At 41.1% G+C, this 20,367-nt stretch overlaps 1 non-coding gene across 1 annotated transcript; it reads right to left on the reverse strand.

The window, feature by feature from the left end:
* Positions 1–15,013: 15,013 nt before the first annotated feature.
* Positions 15,014–15,086, reverse strand: TRNAR-CCU (transfer RNA arginine (anticodon CCU)). The gene has a single exon. It is a non-coding gene; the product is annotated as a tRNA-Arg (tRNA).
* Positions 15,087–20,367: the final 5,281 nt, after the last annotated feature.

The following is a 20,367-nucleotide window of genomic DNA, read 5'->3' on the forward strand; positions in this document are numbered from 1 at the left end:
CCCAGCTGGGTTGTAGGTACCTTGAGAAGTGGATATATCACTCTTCCTGACACCCAGCCTCCTCCATTCAGTGATTAATTAGCTGTGTGCCTTTTATAGACTAAGAAGTCGATGAATATTGCAGAGTTGATGTAGCTTTTCCTAAAACAGTTAAGGTCATCATACACTCGGAGATGTACATGGAATCAAATTCATAGCAGTAAGTACTGAGACTTTTCCCCTTTATTGTGGGTATCGAGCCAGAATTTTCCAGTAAATGCTCTTGCAATGTCATTTGTGGATGTCATTGTTCCAGTGAGTTATTATGATTTTTAACTCTGACTCTGGCACAAAAGATACCTGGGTTCAAGCTCTGGTTTTCCCAGTTACTGCTGTCTGGCTTTGAGTAAGTTACCTAAATTCTGTAAGGCTCGATTTCTTCACCTGTAAATTATGAGTAATAATAATACCTTACTTCACAAAATGGTGACCAAGAAGTAAAAGAGACATAAGTAGCACTATGTGGATAGTGGATGTCCGTCATTAATATTACCCTGGTACACAGAGGAAAGAAAAGGTAGAAATCTTAACAGTAGATATCAGTCTGCACTCCTCAGAACTAGGAGTAACATGAAAAGAAAAACATTTGCACACCATCAGAGGGTCAGCTGTGAAAATAGCACATTTAGTGCCTGATGCCAAGTGCTCTTGGATTAAGAATATTGTGAAGAATCCAGAAGGAACACTTTACTATCTGTGACGTGTGTGCTAAGTAACTGCAGTCGTGTCCGACTCTGTGTGACTCCATGGACTGTAGCCCACCAGGCTCCTCTGTCCACAGGATTTTCCAGGCCAGAATACTGGAGTGGGTTGCTGTGCCCTCCTCCAGGGGATCGTCCCAATCCAGGGACTGAACCCATGTCTCTTAAGTCTCTTGTGTTGTCAAGCGAGTTCTTTACCACTAGCACCACCTGGATGGGTTGACTTCTAAGCAACCTTTGGCCTTCTTGTGTTGTCATCAACCCTTTTCCCAATTCCCACTTCCTACAAAGCACTGTACATGCATGGAATTCTGTTATTCTGGAGGCCATTGGGTTGCACAGGAAGTATAACATCATTAACTGGAGATAAGTCAGCATGACATTTGTCTTGAAGTTAAGAATAAAATAAAGTTAAGGGACTTTTCCTGTAGTCCAATGGTTAAAACTCTGCCTTCCCATGCAGAGGGCTTGGGTTTGAGCCTTGGTCAGGGAACTAGGATCCTGCATGCCCCATGGTGTGGCCAAAATTTTTTAAAAATTTAAAAAAGGCTTCCTTGGTCGTCCAGTGGCTAAGAATCCCTCTGCCAACACAGGGGACACAGGTCCGATCCCTGGTCTGGGAAGATCCCACATGCTTTGGGAGCAGCTAAGCCTGTGTGCCGCAGCTACCAAGCCACAAGAGAAGCCACCACAATGAGAGGCCCGCACACCACAATGAAGAGTAGCCCCTGCTTGGTGCAACTTGAGAAAGCCCGAGTGCAGTGACTAAGACCTAGCACAGTCCAAAAAAAAAAAAACTTCAAAAAAACACTCTGTAGTCTAACTAAAACTTCTACATGTTCCAGAGAAAGCTTAGGTGGGAACAGTCCATGTTCCAGAGAAAGCTTAGGTGGGAACAGTCCTGTAGGGAGAGCATGAAGGCAGTGAGTGGGAAGACAGTGTGATCCTGTGCTTCTCTAGGCCAGCTGGTGCAAAGCAGAGGCCTCCAAAAGACACAAAGTGGCTTGTCAGCTTTTCTACATGTTCTAACAAGTTAGATGTACATCCCAAAAGGTATACTGCAATATTAAAGTTCATTTATATACACTATAAAGTTTCCCCTGTGTGTCCTGCAGGCTGGGAAGTGTCCATGGGTCGATCCCTTTGTGAATTACATGGAGCTGACAGGGCTGAAACCCACAATGACCCAGATGAGGATTGACGCTTGTGCTAAAAGAGTGGCTGCCGTCCCAACCATGTAAGTAAGTAATATTAATCCCCACTGAGCAGAGTGGTGCAAAATTATTAAGGCTGCCTCCTGAAGAAACTTCTAATGCAGTGTGTAATGAAAATGTCAGGTGCGTGAGTTATTAGGCGCTGCCCTGCTGTTCTGAAGCACCAGGTATTTCTCTACCTGTTATCCAAGCAGCAGAGTCTTGTGAGGAAGGCAGTTGGGCCTGAGGAGAGCAGGCAGTTATTTGTGCTGAGAGGATCATAGAGTGAGTGACAACAGTGAAGCTAGCCTGAGGAGAGGGTGGCATGTCTGTGGTGGAGGTGATGTGAAGAGAGGCGTGTGGGGAAGACATGTGGGAGGATGACCCTGACTGGTCTTTGACCCCGCATAATGTCATGACCCAAATTGTCTGGCCCTGTGAATTTAAAAATTGCTCTCAGGGCAGCTCTCATTATTAGGAATTCAGATGGGATCATTGCAGAAAGAAATATGTTTACAGTTATTTCTGTAGTCGTTCTAGAAATGCAAACTCAGTGTTTGGCATTTATTTACATGTATTATTTATTTTGGACCTCGTAGAAGTTTGCATCTCTCCAACCTGTGTGTTGGTTATCTCAGCCAGATTCCTGGAGTCTCTCCGGCTTCCCCTCTTCTCTCAGTCATGTCCAGTCGTTGTCAAACGGCACTGAGCAAGTTCATCTTTCTTGGTCTCCATTTCCTTGAGCACTGCCTTTGTTGTGTTCTTTAGAGTCTGTCCTGTTTTCTCTTTGCCACTTTCCTTGCCTGTACTCTGTCTTGTCTAGACTTTCTTCTCTCTGGTCTCCCTCCTTCCATCTCTTCGCCTTTGACCTTTCCAACCAGAACATAGCAGGAAGATAGCTAACACCATTTACTGGATGCTTTTTATATGCTAAGCCTTGGGGGGGGGGGGCGGTTATGTATATCGTATCTAATGTTTCAGTAACCCTAGAAATGGTATTGTTACTTCTTACTGTTCAGCTTGGGCGGTTCTATCCATATTGGCTAATGAGAGTCGTGGCTAGAAATTATAACCTAGGGTTGGTGAACCTCACAGTTCATGCTGTTCCCAACATGTGCTGCTTTCTCTGCTTAGAAATCTTCAGTGGCTCCCATTGCCTAATTAGTAGATCAAATCAGGTTTTTCTTTTTTCCTTCTGAAGTCCAGGCTCTTGTATCTCAGCATTCAAGACCCTTTAAAAATTTAGTTTACTGTGTTTCTAGGCTCTCCTGTCAACCCGTCACACACCCTACTATTTAGCCAGAAAAAACAAATAGACAAATGAACAAAAAGCCTATTTTTATTTACACCATCTTTTCTTTTCTAAGTGCTTTTTTACATGCTTTTTTTTTCTGCCTGCTGCAGAGACTCTGTCATTCCTTCCTCTGTGTAAAGTAAGTGCTGCCCAAGCAAACCCTGAACAGAGTTTAGCTGGAGATCCATTTATTTTCTGGTTCACAAAGGGTATATTGGATCTTTATTAAATAGTCTAAAATGTTCTTTCAATAATGTTTTTCTTTAATATCTTTTTAAAAGACATTTAAAGTGAATCAGAAAGCAATTAAATGATTAATTGCTGCAGCCAGATTCTGCTGCCCTCAGCCCCTGTGGATGCTATCTGACCGATTAACCTCTGTTTCTGAGCTCTGTCTGATTGAAGAAGGCAATGACGGAAAACGCTTGGCCTATCACATGACTGATCTTTGCTGTCATGAGCCATCGTTTTCTAACTGCAAGCTTTCATTTTCAAAGTCCTGGCATGATTTCAGGAGCTGTAAACCCTCATGTGAGTAAGTGAGCAGTAAGAACTGGCAGTTTTTCAATCTCAAGTCTCCTCAGCTTTAAACCTACATTTAGCTGTGATTTTTTTTTTTCCACCTTGAGTTGGGCATTCTTTTTGATAAATAAAATAGGGTAGAGGTGAATTCGACTGAGACAAATATGAGTTGGTCCAATTAGGGCTGACTTTAGAAAAAAACCACAGCTGCCCCAACATTAATTCCATAGTCAGGTTAGGAGGTGAGAGAGGAATAGTGAATATATGGGGTTCCTAATTTTCCTTCTACACCCAGGGCCACAGGGTGGGGAGCACTGAAAATGCAGCTGAAAATTATGAGTATGTTGATGGAGATGACCCGTGTGCCAGTTCTGATGTCTTGGGGAAGGTCAAGGAGTAACTTCTCCAAGGTCTGACTCTGAATGGAAGAGCTTTGTGAGATATTAGGGAAGGAGAGATCATTGGAAATATTACTTTCCTAGTTATAATGCTTAAGTAGTTGGAATTCAATTTAATGCACAGTTTAATTGCTTTCAGTGCATTTTCAGCGGACAGTGTGATTAATATTATTTGCATTAAGGGTAATCTGAAAACAAAAATGTAAATATGCAATGAAGGACTTCCTCAAAGATTTGTTCCTGCTTGATGGTTTTATTTTTAAATTTGTATACCAAGTGTTTTGTTGTCCTCTTCTTATTTCTTAGCTTTTAAAACAAAGTAGCAAAAGGAGGATAGAGGAGGGAGAGAAGCTGTGCATACCACAAGACTGTTAAGTCGGCAATGTGATGAAAGCTAATTGTAATTTCATACTAAAGTTTTGATTCTGCATCTGTTTTTTGTTGTTGTTTTCTTCTCCTTTATCATCATATCTAGCAAGTAATTATTGACCAGCCAGTGTCCTTATGGTACCATTTTAAGAAATTTGATATAAGAAATCCTATAAGGAAAAAACCATATTTTTGTTGGATGAATCTCTTTAAGAAGACAGTTGCAGACAGCCACAGAAATAGTAGTAGCTTACATTTATGGAGTCCTCACAATTTGCCAATCCCTACTCTAAATGCTTTGTATAGTATTAGCTCCTTTAAATCCCCCTCAACACCTGTGTGAGAATGGTACTATTATCCCTACTTTATAAGTAAGAAAACTGAGGCACAAGGAGATTAAATTATTCATCTACAGCCACACATGTGACTGGATCCATAATTTGAGCCCTGTCAGTTTGAATCCAGAATAAAAAGATAAAATAAATATAACCATAATGGAACTAACATTGTTCTTTTTAGATTGCCTAAACTTGCTATCACCACCAGTGGACTCTGAATGGTGATTAGCATAGAGCTTGTAAGACTAGAAGAGGAATTGTTAGAGAAGAGAGATGGTGAAAGAGAGTGAAAAAAGTGAAGATATTAGCAAAAGCACCTGTGTGAATTCCGAGGTAAGGATTCTAGGAGATGGTTGGCAGTACCCTCTGTGTGTGCTCAGCTGGGCCACAGCCTGGACTGGTGGGCAGGGAGGCCTATGGGTCAAGGAGTGTGGCTACTGACTGATTTTTATCACTCAGTGTACTGCTTTCCTGTTTCTCTTCTGAGACGGGTAATGGCGACAGCTCGCCTTGCATTCCATTCCACCTGAAGCACTTGTAGATTTGTAGTTCACATCTCCTTCTGCAGAGCCAGAATGTGTTTCTCGGACCTCTTACTACCTCAGTACGCTTAAGACAGGTTCACCATCCTTTGTCTAAACACAAGGAGCCAGATATGTGTAGAAAGCCAAAATTTTCTAGGTTTTAGAAAGGTAAAATTGTATTTGTCTCATATATTGCATATTATTTCCAGTGGAGTCTGGATCAGCACCCCACACTCAAATATTTTATTTCCACCACAAAATGTATGTGAGTGAGACAAAGAATGACTATCCTCAGCTATATGTTAAGAAGGTCAGATTTTGCCACCAGACGAATTTTTGTGCCACATTTATGGAACAAACTTTTGGTTGCAGAGCTTTTTGGATTTTGAAATTGAGGTTGGGGAATATGGAATGTATCATCAAAAGTTCCTTCCACTCTAACTTGGCAAGAAGTTGACAAACCTGTTCCTGCATTTCCTACACTGGCTAGGGAGGGGTCTGACTTGCGCTGAGCCTGAAGAACCTCAGGAGGTCTTGTCTTCTCATTCCAGGTTTTAGTTGGGAAGGCAGACAATCTGGAAATAGAGTCAATATCTATACACTCTATATTCCCTGCAGGTTTGGTGGACAAAAAGTAATAAAGAAAATACAAACTCAGGAAAGACAAGATTCGGGGTTTTTTTTTGTTTTTGTTTTTTTTTTAACTTACTTTCGCTAGTTAAAAAAGCCTCTCCCCTTCTCTCGGGAATCACTTAGCTTAGCTTGGCGAACCACAGATTAAAGTACAATATAGTGAATATTATTAAAAAACAACCTGTAAAAATGCATTATCCTGAAGATTTAGCAGCTAATTTTCTGTTGCCTTTACTTCTTACATCATTTTTTTTTTCTCTCCGTGTATAACCTTCCTTAAATTTTATGTCCTGTTCTCAAATTCCTCCTGGGTTTAATGCCTAATCTCTATTTGTGTTACCCTGGTGAAGCCTATAGAAGTAAAATCATAAATTAATGGCATATGTTTGTAGCTGTAAACAGGGGACAGATTCAGAAATATACAAACACGCCAAGTACCCTATTTCCTAGAGCTGCAATGCTCAATTCCCAATTAACCTCAGATTTATAAGCCTAATCAAATGGCCCAGTCTGTTTCTGTTGAAAAGCTGTGCAATGTGTATAATCTTTCACCTGACCTAAATCTCTAGTAGACCTTGGAAAGTAAACTCCTTTGTGGAGCTAGTCACTTTGGTAGATGAAGCTATTGCCCCTTTCTCAGGCCCCAGGCTCCCATTTCATGAGCTGTAGGACAAGTGGCAAAGGGCAGTCTGTGATACTTTATGTAGGAGGACAGTCCTGACTGCTGACCCAGCTCTGTGATAGTAGGACTGTGCTGAGTCACTTGCACTTTGCCCCCAGGTCTTCCTTCCATTGACAGAGGAGCCTGGTAGGCTACAGTCCATAGGATCACAAAGAGTCGGACACGACTGAGTATGAAGGCTCCGCTTCATACTCAGCACATATACTAAAATTGGAGTATGAAGGCAGACACGATATTTCAGTAAACTTTCTTTACAAATAGGGTATGATTTGGGGAGATAATGGTACCAGATATTTATTCACCACCTCTCTGGGTCAGCCATGCATTCTTCTAAGCTCTCTCCACCTATGAACTCATTTAATCCTTTTAACCAGCAAAGAGAGAGTCAGGAAGTGTTATGATCTTCATCTTAGGATGCATAAGTTCCAAAAAAGCAAAACTTGAATTTTCCAGGTACCAGCAAGTATTTACATAGCTTTTACATTGTATTTACAACTATTTACATAGTACTGACATTGTATTAGGTGTAAATGGCATAGTATTTGCATATAACCTGTGAGGATGTGCACAGGTTATATGCAAATACTATGCCATTTTATGGGGCTTTCCTGATAACTCAGTTGGTAAAGCTCCCCACTCCAGTATTCTGGCCTAGAGAATTCCATGGACAGTGTAGTCCATGGGGTCGCAGAGTCAGACTCGACTGAGTGACTTTCACTTTACTTTTTTTTGTGTGTGTGTGCCATTTATATGAGGGACTGGAGCATCCAGGATATTAGTATCTGTGGGGCCCTGGAACAGACCCTGGTGGATACTAAGGGACCACTGCATCAAGAAAGTATATAGATGCAAATACGTGTGGACTTTGGAGATTACATTTCAGGGTGAACTAGAGGCTGCTTCCTGGGCAAGACTAGATGGAAAGCTGATAAGGAGGAAGGTGGAGAATGCTATCCTGATCTAGGGTAGAGGAAGAAGTGATGAGAAAAGAAAGCTTGGTGTGGATGAAAAAGCTTATGACTAAGGAAAGTGATGAACAGAGCTTAAGTTAGGTACTGAAATGAGTAGTCATGCCCTGTGAATTGGATTGCTGAAAGTACGGTTAGGGAAAAGTAGAAAAGAAATTGATTGAGTGAGGCAAGATCAGAGAACCAGAATAGTAACTTTTCATGGAAAATGGCCAGAGCTCAGAGGACCCAGGAAGAGATTCTCAAGGCTTTATGTAGGTAAAGTCCAGAGGAATAAAAAACTAATGTGTAATTTAAAAAAAATAAAAGTCTATGAAGTTAGTAGATCTAAGAAAAGCAAAGAATTATGACAAAGCATTTTTATCAGGTACTTTGCCTTGCCCTCAACTAGGTGGATTCAAAACTGATTGAGAGACCTTTCTGCAAGGTGCTTCTTGGTGGATTACTGTCAGCCTGGTGACCTTGCTCTTTATTTTATAAAGCTAATGCTCTGACAAAACTCTGACACTATGTGTCACCAGATGATGTTGATCTCATTTATCCTGTGTGTCCATTTCATCATTATCTAATTGGTTGTTAACATGGGTTCCTGGGTGAGCCTCAGGGGGTCCATGAATCCTCTAAAATTATGATAATAGGTTTCTACTCACATTTCTGTATCCCTTGCTAGACTATGAGCACTCTGAGGGGATAGGGCAAGTTGTAACTGGGAACAGAAGAGCAGTGTATGTATTAATCTATAATTGAGCCAAAATTCCGTCATTCATTCATTCAACCTTTTCTTGAGTATCTCTAACATGCTTATGAGTCAGCTACTGGGCACACAGGAAAGAGGGGTCAGAATAAATTAACAAAGAGCAAAATAATAATAATAATTATTATAATGAGATGTTTGACGTAGCCTGGAGGCTTGAGGTTATCTTCCTAGAGAGGACACTTCACTGTTTTTGGAAGGATAAATAAGAATCAGTTGGGTTGGTGGTCCAGCAGGAGAAGAAAAGGGCATTCCAGGAACAGAGGTGAGAAACAGCATACCTTCGGTGGTTAAATGCAAGTTGTTTGGGGTGGCTGTGGCAAAGGGCATATTGTAGGGACTGATGTAGACAGGGCTAGGTGGTGACAGGCCTTTTATACCATGTTAAGAATTTATATTTTATTCCCAAGGTCACTGGGGCCATTAGAAAATTGAAAGGGTGTGATATGATTGAATGTTTATTTTGGAAGAATTATATTAGCAGTAATGTGAAGAATGTAATAAGGGGCAAGATTGAGGTTTGGGAGTAGTTTTAGAAGGCTACTATAGTAATCGAAGTTAACAACACTGCCGTGCCATTACATACTGCTCTTGTTGCTGACATTGACATTGGTGCTGTTTCTCTATCTATTGTTATTACCACAGCCACTAGTCCCACAACAATAGTAAGACTGATGGGGAGAAGGTGTGAGAAGCTGAAGAAGAGTCTGAGAAGTGTAAGTGTGATGTTGTGATTTATAATAAGAAATATATATTTGATCTTTGTCCTGTTTCTGGCACCTAGCTCCTAAAATCCTTGGAATTTTCCAAGCGATGAGAGCAGTTAAGGTATCTTGTTATGTTATTAATGAGTGACTTTTAGAAAGTTCCTGCAGGAACCTAAGGAGGGGAACCACTTGCTAGGAGAACAAATCATGTGATTAGAGTGTTGGAACTTTCAGTCCTACCTCCTCCCCCTCAACCCCCAGCCCCTGGCCTCCAAGGAGGGAAGAGGGTTTGAAGATCGAGTTCAGTCACCAACGACCAATGATTTAATCAATCATGCCTCTGTACTGAAACTTCCATGAACCCCCAAAAAGGACCAGGTTGGGAGAGCTTCAGGTTGATGAACACCTGGAGGTTCAGGAAGAGTGGTGCTCTCAGAGAGCGAGGAAGCTCCGTGTCCTTTTCCATACCTTACCTATGCATCTCTTTCACCTGACATTCCTTAGTTATGTCCTTTTATAATAAACTGATAATCTAGTAAGTGCAATGTTTCTCTTGGCTTAACAGAGAGCGAGGAAGCTCCGTGTCCTTTTCCATACCTTGCCTATGCATCTCTTTCACCTGACATTCCTTAGTTATGTCCTTTTATAATAAACTGATAATCTAGTAAGTGCAATGTTTCTCTTGACTTCTGTGAGCTTTTCTAGCAAATTAATTGAACCCAATGAAAGGGTTTTTGGAAATTCTGATTTATAGCTGATGAGTGAGAAGCACGAGTGACAAATTGAACTTGTGATTGGCATCTGAAGTTTGGATCAGGGAGCAGTCTTGTTGGACCAAGTCCTAAACTTGTGAAATCTGGAGTTATGTCCAAGCAGATAGTGTCAGAATTGAGTTGTATTGTAGGAAGCACAGTGTCACAGAATTGCATGGTATGGGGAAAGAAGCAAACACATTGGAGTTGGGTACAGAATCAAAGTAAGGAAGGTAGAGGAACTCTGAGATGTAGAGGAGAATCAGGAGATAAGGACCTCCTAGGAGAAGATGGTGAGCACTAACAGATGAGGAGGAGAGGTGAAGGGACAAAAGAATTCAACATGTGTTTGTATATTGATAAAGAAGTAGAGTTTTCTTTCCAGATGCTTCATTAACTTACTGTGATTTGACCAAGTTACACTAGTGGAAAGCAGAGAGTGAAAGGGTTAATACTTTCTCCTGAGACTTTAGAGAGGTAGAGTTTCCCTGGTGGCTCAGACACTAAAGAATCTGCCTGCAGTGCAGAAGACTCAGGTTTGATCCCTGGGTCAGGAAGATCTCCTGGAGTAGAAAATGGCTACTCACTCCAGTATTCTTGCCGGGGAAATCCCATGGACAGAGGAACCTGGTGGGCCACAGTCCATGAGGTTGTAAGAGTCAAACATGACTGAGTGAAACTAACATTCCCTTTATAGGCTTTCCTGGTGTTTCAGATGGTAAAGAATCTGCCTGCCATGCAGGAGGCCTAGGTTTGATCCCTAGGTTGGGAAGATCCCCTGGAGAAGGAAATGGCAACCCGCTCCAGTATTCTTGCCTGGACAATCCCATGGACAAAGAAGCCTTGTGGGCTACAGTTACACAGAGTCAGACACAACTGAAGTGACTTAGCATGCATAAAGGAGAATTGTGTCAATTCCTTGAGTGTTTGAGAAATACTTCAACTCCTAGCCAAGGACATGGGTCAATGATGGGTGCCTGTTGTTGAGAATGATGCCCTTGGAGACTTCACCACAGAGGAAAAACTGGCTTGTTTAAATCTGTTCTCAGATAATAAAATACAGGCAAAGACAACCTGCAGAAATTCTGTACCATGATCAGAACATGTACTAATTCACATCTGCTAGTTTCAGATACCCCTTATACATTCAAGTTAGCAGAAATGAAGTAAAAACAAAACTTGTCTTTCAGTTCTCCCTATGCATTTAAAAAATTGTTTCACCCTTGGTTCCTCTGCAACAGCCCAGCAGTCCCGGTGGTGTATATTCAGTGGCAGGTAAGGTGACCACTTGTCTCAGGATCGGCCACCCCTCCCATTCTCTAAGTTCTAGGTGTACTTGGGGAGAGATGCAGCCCTGGCACTCCAACCTCTCACCTGATTTGAAGGGTCAAAGCATTTCAGAAATCAGGTCTCAGTGTTAAAACCCTCAAGTGAACTCTGATGGGCTTTATTGGCAGTCACTTCCCTGGAAGCTGATGAGGAGCAACCAGCTGGCCCACCCATGGTTAAAAAAAACAAAAAGAACTTCTAAAAACCCACGAGCAGAACTATTTTGAATTATGAATAAGGAGATTAAGGAAACATTAGTTTTTGCTATATTTAAAGTATTTTACAAAGGAGAAGTTCCAAGGAGGAGCTGTGCCAAAGGGTACGCACAAAATTCAGAATCTCTTACTGTAAAATCCAGGCGCTCTCCTGGCATTTACAGAGACCTGGATAACAAATGTGTCCTCCTTGTTTCCTGTAATTGTTATAAAGAAAACAATCCCAGCATCAGTGGAATCTTCCTCAACGACCTCTGAAGTATCATTTGTCAGTTGAGAGTAAGGCACATGCTTGAAGAAATTTCAAGTAATTCTCATTTGCACTGGAGTACTTAATCTTTAGTAAATCTGGGGATTGACCCTAGGTAAAGATAGGACTGGGCCGACTGAGTTTCCAGCTGACATAGCAACTTACCAGTCGTGTGAATGAGCCACCTCAGAGATGGGTCCTCAGGCCCAGGAGGGTCACCCCAGCCAACAGCTGATACCTCTGGAGCAGAGATGACAGGTTGCCACTGAGCCCTGCCCAAGTTGCAAATTCTGAGCACATTAAATGATTATTGTTTGGTTAAGTTATAAAGTTTGGGGTGGTTTTTATGCAGCAATAGGCAGTCGGGCAGGATGCCACACTCCTGGTTTACTTCCTGCCTCATTGTCACTTCTTCTTGGTCTCCTTTGATGATTCCTCCTCCTCTCTCTGTCATTGTTTTCAGCTTTTATTATGGAAATTTTTACTCATACACAAAATGGTGAAGTATAATGAACTTCCATGTGCCAATTTTGCAGCTTCATAGTTACCTACTCAGATCCAATTTTATTTCATTGATGCTCCTACCCACTCCCCTCCATCCCAGCCCATTTATTATTAACCAGATCCTCAGACCATCTTTTTGATATCATATTCTCTTGGTAATCTCACGTTGACCCAAAGCTTTGAATTTCCTTCATAACTGAAGACTCAAATTTATTACCTACACTATATCGCTGTGGCTCAAAGCATGGCTTGTGATACTTCCATGCCTGAATTAAAATCATGGCTCATCCACAGACTGCCTTTGTGAGCTCAGTTACTTAATCTCTAATGCCTCAGTTATCCAGCCTGTGAAATAAGAGATGGAACTGAACAGAACTCTGCAGGCCATCCTCCCTGCCCCCACAAGCCCAAAAGCCCTTCCATGTCCCCTGCCTCACCTGTTTTATAGAAAAGCTGAAGTCTTCCAGGCCTCTCTGAGTCACAAAAGTGCAGGCTCAAACAGCTAATGATGAGGATAATAGAGTCACAGACTCCGTGTTTGATGCACGTGCCTGAATTGTTTTAGAGATATTCTAATTGCCACCAGAAGGAAAAAGTTAACTACATGTTGACCAAACTGTAGCTATGATAAAAGCTGCTACATCTTGAACAGTACTGAATCTATGGCTAGCACAATTCCAAGAAATGGCCTTAGAGAATGAGATAAACCTATAGCTCATAACAATCTATATCTTTGTGGGCATCAGAATAATTGTAGCTTGTTCTACCCATTTATGTTAATGGGCAACTACAACTGTCAGCAAAGAGCTGCCACAAACCCACGTTGACATCTTCCACTCTAAGACTACAATGCCCTATGTCAGCATGAAGTTACAGAAGATGAACCTTTGCCCATGATCCCGTAGAAATGGAACGGCATTCTGACAGATGGGGATCTGTGAGTAGCTTTGGGCAGAAAAGATGCTCTACTCATCTCTGGCCCTAGCACACTTTTCAGATCTTTCATTCGTGCATTACTTTGCCTAACCTGTTGGTTCTTTCTATAGATCAAAGAAGTAGAAATAAAGAATAAGTAATTTATAGATGACCAGATCTCCTCCCTAGCTTCAACTTCAGTAATCTCTTGAACAAACTGTGTGAACAAGCTGACATCTAAGGAAAGATCATAAGAAGTCGACAAACCTGCATGCAGTGGAGGATGGCTATGACTCTGACCCCCTATCTCAATGATTAACTGAGATTACTTCCCTTTTACTCTTTAAAAAAAATTTCATGACTGAGAAGAATCTCTGGAGGTGGTTTTGGGGGGACAGTGAGTCCAACCTTTTCCCCAGATTGCCAACCTTATGATTAAGGGCAACTTTCCTTTCTACCAACAACTGGTATTGATTTTTGAGTGGTGAGTAGCTGGATCTGAATTTGGTAACAGTGATAATATTTCCTACTACCTCTTGGGATTGTTGTGAGGGCTAAATGAGTTAGCAAATGTAAAATACCTGTAGCAGTATATACGCATATACACCTATTGGCTTTATTATTGTATCTCTAGGCCAGACCTCTTGCCTGAACTTCAAGCTTATACAACCAGTGGTTTACTTGGCATCCTCACTTTGATGTCAAATAGACATCTCAAATTTATTATTCTAAAATTAAATTCCTGATCTATCCCTCAAAACGTCATGTAACCCCTCCCTTAGTCTTCATCTCAGTTAATGGCATCTCCATCCTTCCATTTCCCTGGAAAAGGAAATGGCAACCCACTCCAGTATTCTTACCTGGAGAATCCCATGGACAGAGCCTGGCGGGCTACAGTCCATGGGGTTGCAAAGGGTCAGACACAAGTGGGTGACTGAGCATGCATACATGTACCCTTCCATTTGCTTAGCCTCAGATGCCATGATGTCAGCCTTTCATATCTTACATCTTTCTTACTTTCGTATCTTAGATCGTATCCTGTGGGCTCTGCTTTCAAAATATATTCAAAGCCTTTCACTATTATTACTCTTGTAGAATCATCTCTCACCTGCCATATTGCAATAGCGTTCTCATTGGTCTCGCTGCTTCCACTCTTCCTTCCCTCACCCTCCCTCAATGATTTACTCTCAATACCACAATCAGAATGACCCTTTAAAAAATTTAAGTCAGATCATGTCACTCTTTTGCTCAAAAGTCTCCAGTGGCTTCGAATATGATTCAAAGTGAACACCAAAGTCCTTACAACCCTCTCTGATCCCATCTCTATCTATACGCACTCATTTTTCTGCAGCCTCACTGGCCTCCTTTCTGTTTCTTGAACCTGCCAGGAGGGCTCCCACCATAGGTCTTTGCAATTCAGCTGTCCCTCTTCTCAAAATTCTCTTTGCTTGGATCGTCACAGCTAACTCTCTCACTTTCTTCAGTATTGGCTTAAATGTTACCTTCTCATTTAATGAACATTCTTCTCAGTCAGTTTGAGTCCTGGCCAACCATCCTCCTCCCATCCTTTAACACTCTTAGTCGCTCTTACTCTGCTCTACATTTCTCTTTTCCTTGGTGTATATCACCTTCTAACATACTTTATAATGTGCTCCTTGTTTTGTTTATCATTTATGCTTTGTCTTCGCCTATGAAAATGTGCCCATCATGAGGCCATCTGAATCTGTTGTTCGCTGCTGAATCCCAACACCTAGGACAGTGCCTGCCACAAAGCAGACACCAGATGGATAAAACAGATAGGTAAGTTGGTAGATAGAAAAATAAATTTGTGTTTATTGATTCAGTTTTTAATATTTATCTACTTATGTGGCTGCACTGGACTTTGGTTGTGGCTCATGGAATCTTCATTGTGGCTGTGGGATCTTGTTCCCTGACCAGGGATTGAATCTGGGCCCCCTGCGTTAGGAGCACAGAGTCTTAACCTCTAGACCACCAGGGAAGTCCCTAGATCTGTGTTTTAGAAAGATCACTCAGGAAGAGTTTAGATAGTTCGGAGGCAAGAAAGAAAGGAAACTCTTTAAGATCTGTTCAAGAATCCTTGAAAGAATAAGAAACTGAGCTAGAAAAGAGGCAAGAAGAGCAATAAGTATTTGTTGGTAGAACCAATAGAAATGGATGGCAGTCTGTTTTGGAGGCAGAGAGAGAGCAACAAGGTTAAGTGGTAACTTTTAGATACTTTTCCCTTTACCCTTTGTTGTTCTTGACTGAGACCTCCCTGTAATAAAACACAGATTAACAAGAGAAAACCAGACAGAAACTTAATAACGTGTATACCTCATGTATACCTGGGAGATGCCCAGGAAAACTGAGTAAATCTCTCTGAAATGGCCCAAGTCACCACCTGATATATCATCACCAGCTGAAGACAAAAGAAAGCTGTTAGGGAGTGGGGAGGTCAGTTATGGGAAGTTATCAGGAAAAGTAAAATAAACAAGGGTAACGTTGTTATACAGAATTAAGTGTCCTTCTCCATTGCTAAGAGTTTCTTGTGACTAGAGTCACAAGTTTCTAGAGTCATCCTTCTCTTTCTGGTACAGAGAGGGAAGTACCCTTACAAGTAGAGGTTTCCCTTACAAAAGAGTAAATTCTACATGTTTAGAAATTCTTCTGTGTACATTTTTTTCTAAAAAATAATCAGGTTAAAATAATATTTAAGCCAAAGAGGAATATTTAGGGATGGCCTATTCTGCTACCCTTCAATTGTCACCTCTTTTTGTTTGTTTCTGCTACTTGTAGTGATAAACTAATAGCAGGACTTTGACAAATAGTTGTGACTGACTGATAGGCTGAAACATACTTTAAAAATGAAAAAAAGTGGAAATTCCCTGGTGGTTCAGTGGTTAAGACTCAGTGCTTTCACTGCCAAGGATCAATCCCTGGTTGGCCAAAATAAATAAAAATGAAAAAAGTTTAGCTAATCACCTCACCCCCCAATAGTTGCTAATTATACCTGTGACACACTGCTAGATAACCCTCACTTCTCAATCCACTTCTCCCTTCTTCCATAGTGATAGAGTTTTAGCTGGATACATGGTCACTTGGTTAGAAACTATATTTCCCAGGTACCCTTGCGGTTGGCTGAGGTCGAGTCACTGAAGTTGGCCCAGGTGATGAGAGTGGAAGTGATGTATGCCATTTCTAGAACTTTGCTTTAGAACAGTAGGCCAGTGATCCCATTCGATCCAGCCCCTTGTCCCTTAAGTGAAACAGGACTTTTTCATGACTCAGATTTTGTTTCAGGAAGGGAGACCCCTTTCAGAGTCCAAGAGGGGGCTCTTGTCTAACACTTGAAAATGAGTTGTCTGAGGAGACACATGCTGACAGAGCAAGAGACTTTCGTGGGAAAGGGTGTCCAGGAATAGAGCAGCAGGGTAGTGCAACCCAGGAGAACTGCTCTGCCACAGGACTTGCAGCCTTGGGTTTTAGGCTGATGAGGCTAGTTTCTGGATTGTCTCTGACCAATCATTCTGACTCAGTGTCCTTCTTGGTGGTGCAGGCTTTGCTCAGCCAGGATGAATTCCGGTGAGAAGGATTTTGGGAGGTTGGTAGGACATATGGACTGGTATCTTCTCTCTCTTTTGACCGTTCCTGAATTCTTCCTATTGGGGGAGGCTTATTAGTTCCACCTTCCTTACCAGGACTTCCTGTTGGAAGACAGCTCATGCAACTGACCACCATCTTGCCTGGCCAGGGTGAGTGGTTTCAATGTTTCCTTTAACAACTTGACCATGCAGATAAGGTAAAATGCCCTATACAGGTGGAAAAAAATCCCCTTCTTTCTTTCTAGGTTCTTTGGTTCTAGATTCTGCTTTAAAATTAAATTGATATAGGACAGATTAATAGAAAAACAAAGGTTTAGTAACATGTAACTGTCACATACTCCCTGTATACATGGGAGATGCCCAGGAAAACTGAGTAACTCAGTGAAATGGGGGAAGTCATTGCCTTAAAAACACCTCTTCAGCTAAAGACCAAAGAAGATCTGGGGAGTGGGGAATCAATGGTTACCTGGGCAAGCACAGTAAAAAAAGGTTGTTATGCAGATTTGTTACCTTTTCCATTGTTAAAAATTTCTTACTTAGAGTCATTCTTTTTGGTAAGAGTGGGAGACACTTTTACAAATGGAGATTTCCCTTGTGAATGTAATTTTTTTTTTTACAAAAGACTAACTTGTACTCAATTTTCAGAGCTTCTGTCACATCTGAAGTTTTTTAAAAAATAACCAGCTTGAAATAATGAATATGCTAAGGAAGCATATTTTGGGGTGGCAGATCTGCTCCCCTTCAGCCCTATAGGATGGTGGAGAAATAAGATAAAAGGAACCTGTAGCCAGAGATACTCTGCCAGTTACTTGGGAGAGAAATAAATGTCTATCTTCTCTAAACTTCTGTGTTTTGGGACCTCCTTGTTACAAAAGCTTAGCCTTTATCCTGATTAATACAACAGGTAAATTCAGTTGATGTCTTTATTCCTTTGTTCCCCCGTATTCAAAGGAAAGATGGGTACATAGAATTGAGAAGTTCTTGAAACACAAGGACTAATTCTGGTCCTTGTGTTGGTAAATGCTTGTTCTCTGAATGTGATAATTACAGAATCATGAAATGAAAGCAGGATTTGAATCAGGACACTCAAGGTAACTTAATACTTTGATAAATACTGTGGTATTCACAGTGGGTTAATAATTTGGCACAGCAACAGATATGCTTAATTTTTTTTCCCATTGTATCTAGTTCTTTTCTTCTAGTTTCAATTATTTTTTTCTTCTTAATCTTTTTAGACATTCTTTTTAAAATAGGCTATACCAGATTATTTTACTGTCTCAACTATTTGGGTGTGCTAATCCTCCAAAACTTTTTTGTCTACTCACTCTTTCCCAAGATAGATTATTTCTGTATATGCTTTGTGAGCTCATCTTCAGCTGCAGTGGTTTTTTTCTATAAAGTCTTACTTGCCCTAGAGAATGGTTTTGATTTTTTTTTTTGACACGTGCCAGTCTGGGACCGGCTTTTATGTTCATTTTCTCAATGTAAATGAGAACTTCTAAACTGGACATGGCACAAATCTGTGTTTTTTATTTTTCACCCAAATATTCTGGGAATAGAAACCCTCTTTTGTGTTCTTTGTCACTTCTCTGATGCTGCAAAGCAGACATTTTTAGACCCTTTCACTTTGGCATTAAACTTTGTGAGTACCAGCTTTAGTTCAGAATTTCAGTTCTAACTTTCTGTCTCATATGAGCCCAAGGCCATATCTCCTGACACCTATCACAACTAATATCCTAGCACTTAATGGACTCAGGTCTCTAGTTTTTAGTCCAGTCCCTTCTCTGGGCCACTGTTACTACTTCAACTTTATGTTTCTTTTTTATTTCTGATACTTGGGGTATCCTTTCTTTGAATCTCAGCTATGTTAAAAACATTGTTTGTTATATTATGTCAGTCATTTTTAGTCTGTAAGATGAAGGGGTTCTGTGTTGGCTTTGTTGGCCACATGCTGGCATGAGATGCCTTTAAGTACTTTTTAATATTTAGTTAGCAGAAAGACTGAGGTCTTTTTGTTTGTCTTTTTGTTCTTTGGTTTATCCCCGGCACCACGAACAGAACACAGCATTTAGAGATCATTCAATGTATTTGTATTGAGTGAATGAATGAATGCTGGGTGGTGGGACTCAGCCTCTCCTGGACTTTCTAGTTCTGGATTCAAATATGCAAACCTCACCCTACAAAACAAGTCTGCTAGTCATCCCAATCTCACCTCATTAGAACACAACTGAGGGCTTGTCTCTCATGACTTTGTCATAGCCCATGTCAATCTCTTTCTCTCACCTCCAGCAGCATTTAAGGCATTGCTTTCAGACATATTCAGTATATTCCCCAAGAGGAGGCCTGGTAAATATAATTTTCAATAACCTGGGGTTATATTTGCAGTGGAATTTGAGCTCCCGATCATCTTATAGTTCCTGGTTAAGGCTGTAGTTCTGGGCCTTACCTGGCTGGCCTAACCTGGCTTGTTCATCTCAGAATGGAAGAGGCCAAAGTCTTTCTATACCTTTGTTCATACACAGCTTTTGGAAAGGAAGATTAACTTGTGGTCAACAGAATTAGTACTTTCCATGTGATTGTGAGAGTCGAGTCAAAAAATTTTTCACTAGGCAATTAGTGGCTCTCTGGAAACCTTGAAAAATGGGTTGGACTGGTCCTTAAGACTTTCTGCAACTTGAGAGTATTGCAACTACCCAGGTACTGAAGGGGTCAGAGTTCTCTTACTGCCATGTATATGAGGGTCTTTCACCTCTAATGAGCCCAAGTACTAGGTAAAATATTAAGCCAACAAGAAGGGCATGTTTTACTGTGTTTTACATTTTATAGATCTCTGTGTACCATTAACAGTGAGGCAGTCTTAGCTTTATATTGACTCTGCCACTTACTAACTTTATGCCTTTGGCAAGTCACTTGACCTCTTGGAATGTCAGTTTTTCATCACAAGGAAACAATACTCATTTTGTGAAGGTAGTTATGAAGATTAAATAATGTAATAGTAGTGAAATACTTAGCACAGAACCTTGGACTAATAGACACCCACTACATTCTAGGTACCTTTATTCCTATTTCCTTTCCTATCCAGGCTCAGTACTTGGACAAAGGGATAGGCTACCCACTCCCTTCTTCAGCGTACCTTCCTGACCCAGGGATCGAACCGGGGTCTCCTGCATTGCAGGTGGATTCTTTACCAACTGAGCTATCAGGGAAGCCCCAATATGGCATAGAACTTCTATTTATTTATTTATTTGTCTGCACCTTCGTTGTGGGATTTTTGATCTTTGTTGCCACATGTGGGATCTTTAGTTGTGGCATGCAAACTCTTAGTTGCAGCATGGGTGATCTAGTTCTTCCCTGGATTTTGAGCTTGGAGTCTTGGCCCCTGGACCAGCCAGGGAAGTCCCACAGAGAACTTCTTTTTAAACCTGGGAACCTCACTTCTCAAGAACCACAGACTTGAACCAGAAAGTTGTCTGTACACTAAAGTATTATTAATCAAATCCTATTTAACATGTACAGAGGAGGTTTTTCAGTCTCCATTCCCTAAAAGTCACTGTGGATTAGGGTTAGGGGTTAGGAGTTAGGGTTAGGGTTTAACTTTACTAGATCCAGAGGAAATGTACTATGATAACATACAGATGCATCACTATTCTGTGGAAATATTGTCAGACTTCAGATTAA

This window comes from Muntiacus reevesi, chromosome 13 (genome assembly GCF_963930625.1).
Source record: "Muntiacus reevesi chromosome 13, mMunRee1.1, whole genome shotgun sequence".
NCBI classification, from domain to species: Eukaryota; Metazoa; Chordata; class Mammalia; order Artiodactyla; family Cervidae; genus Muntiacus; species Muntiacus reevesi.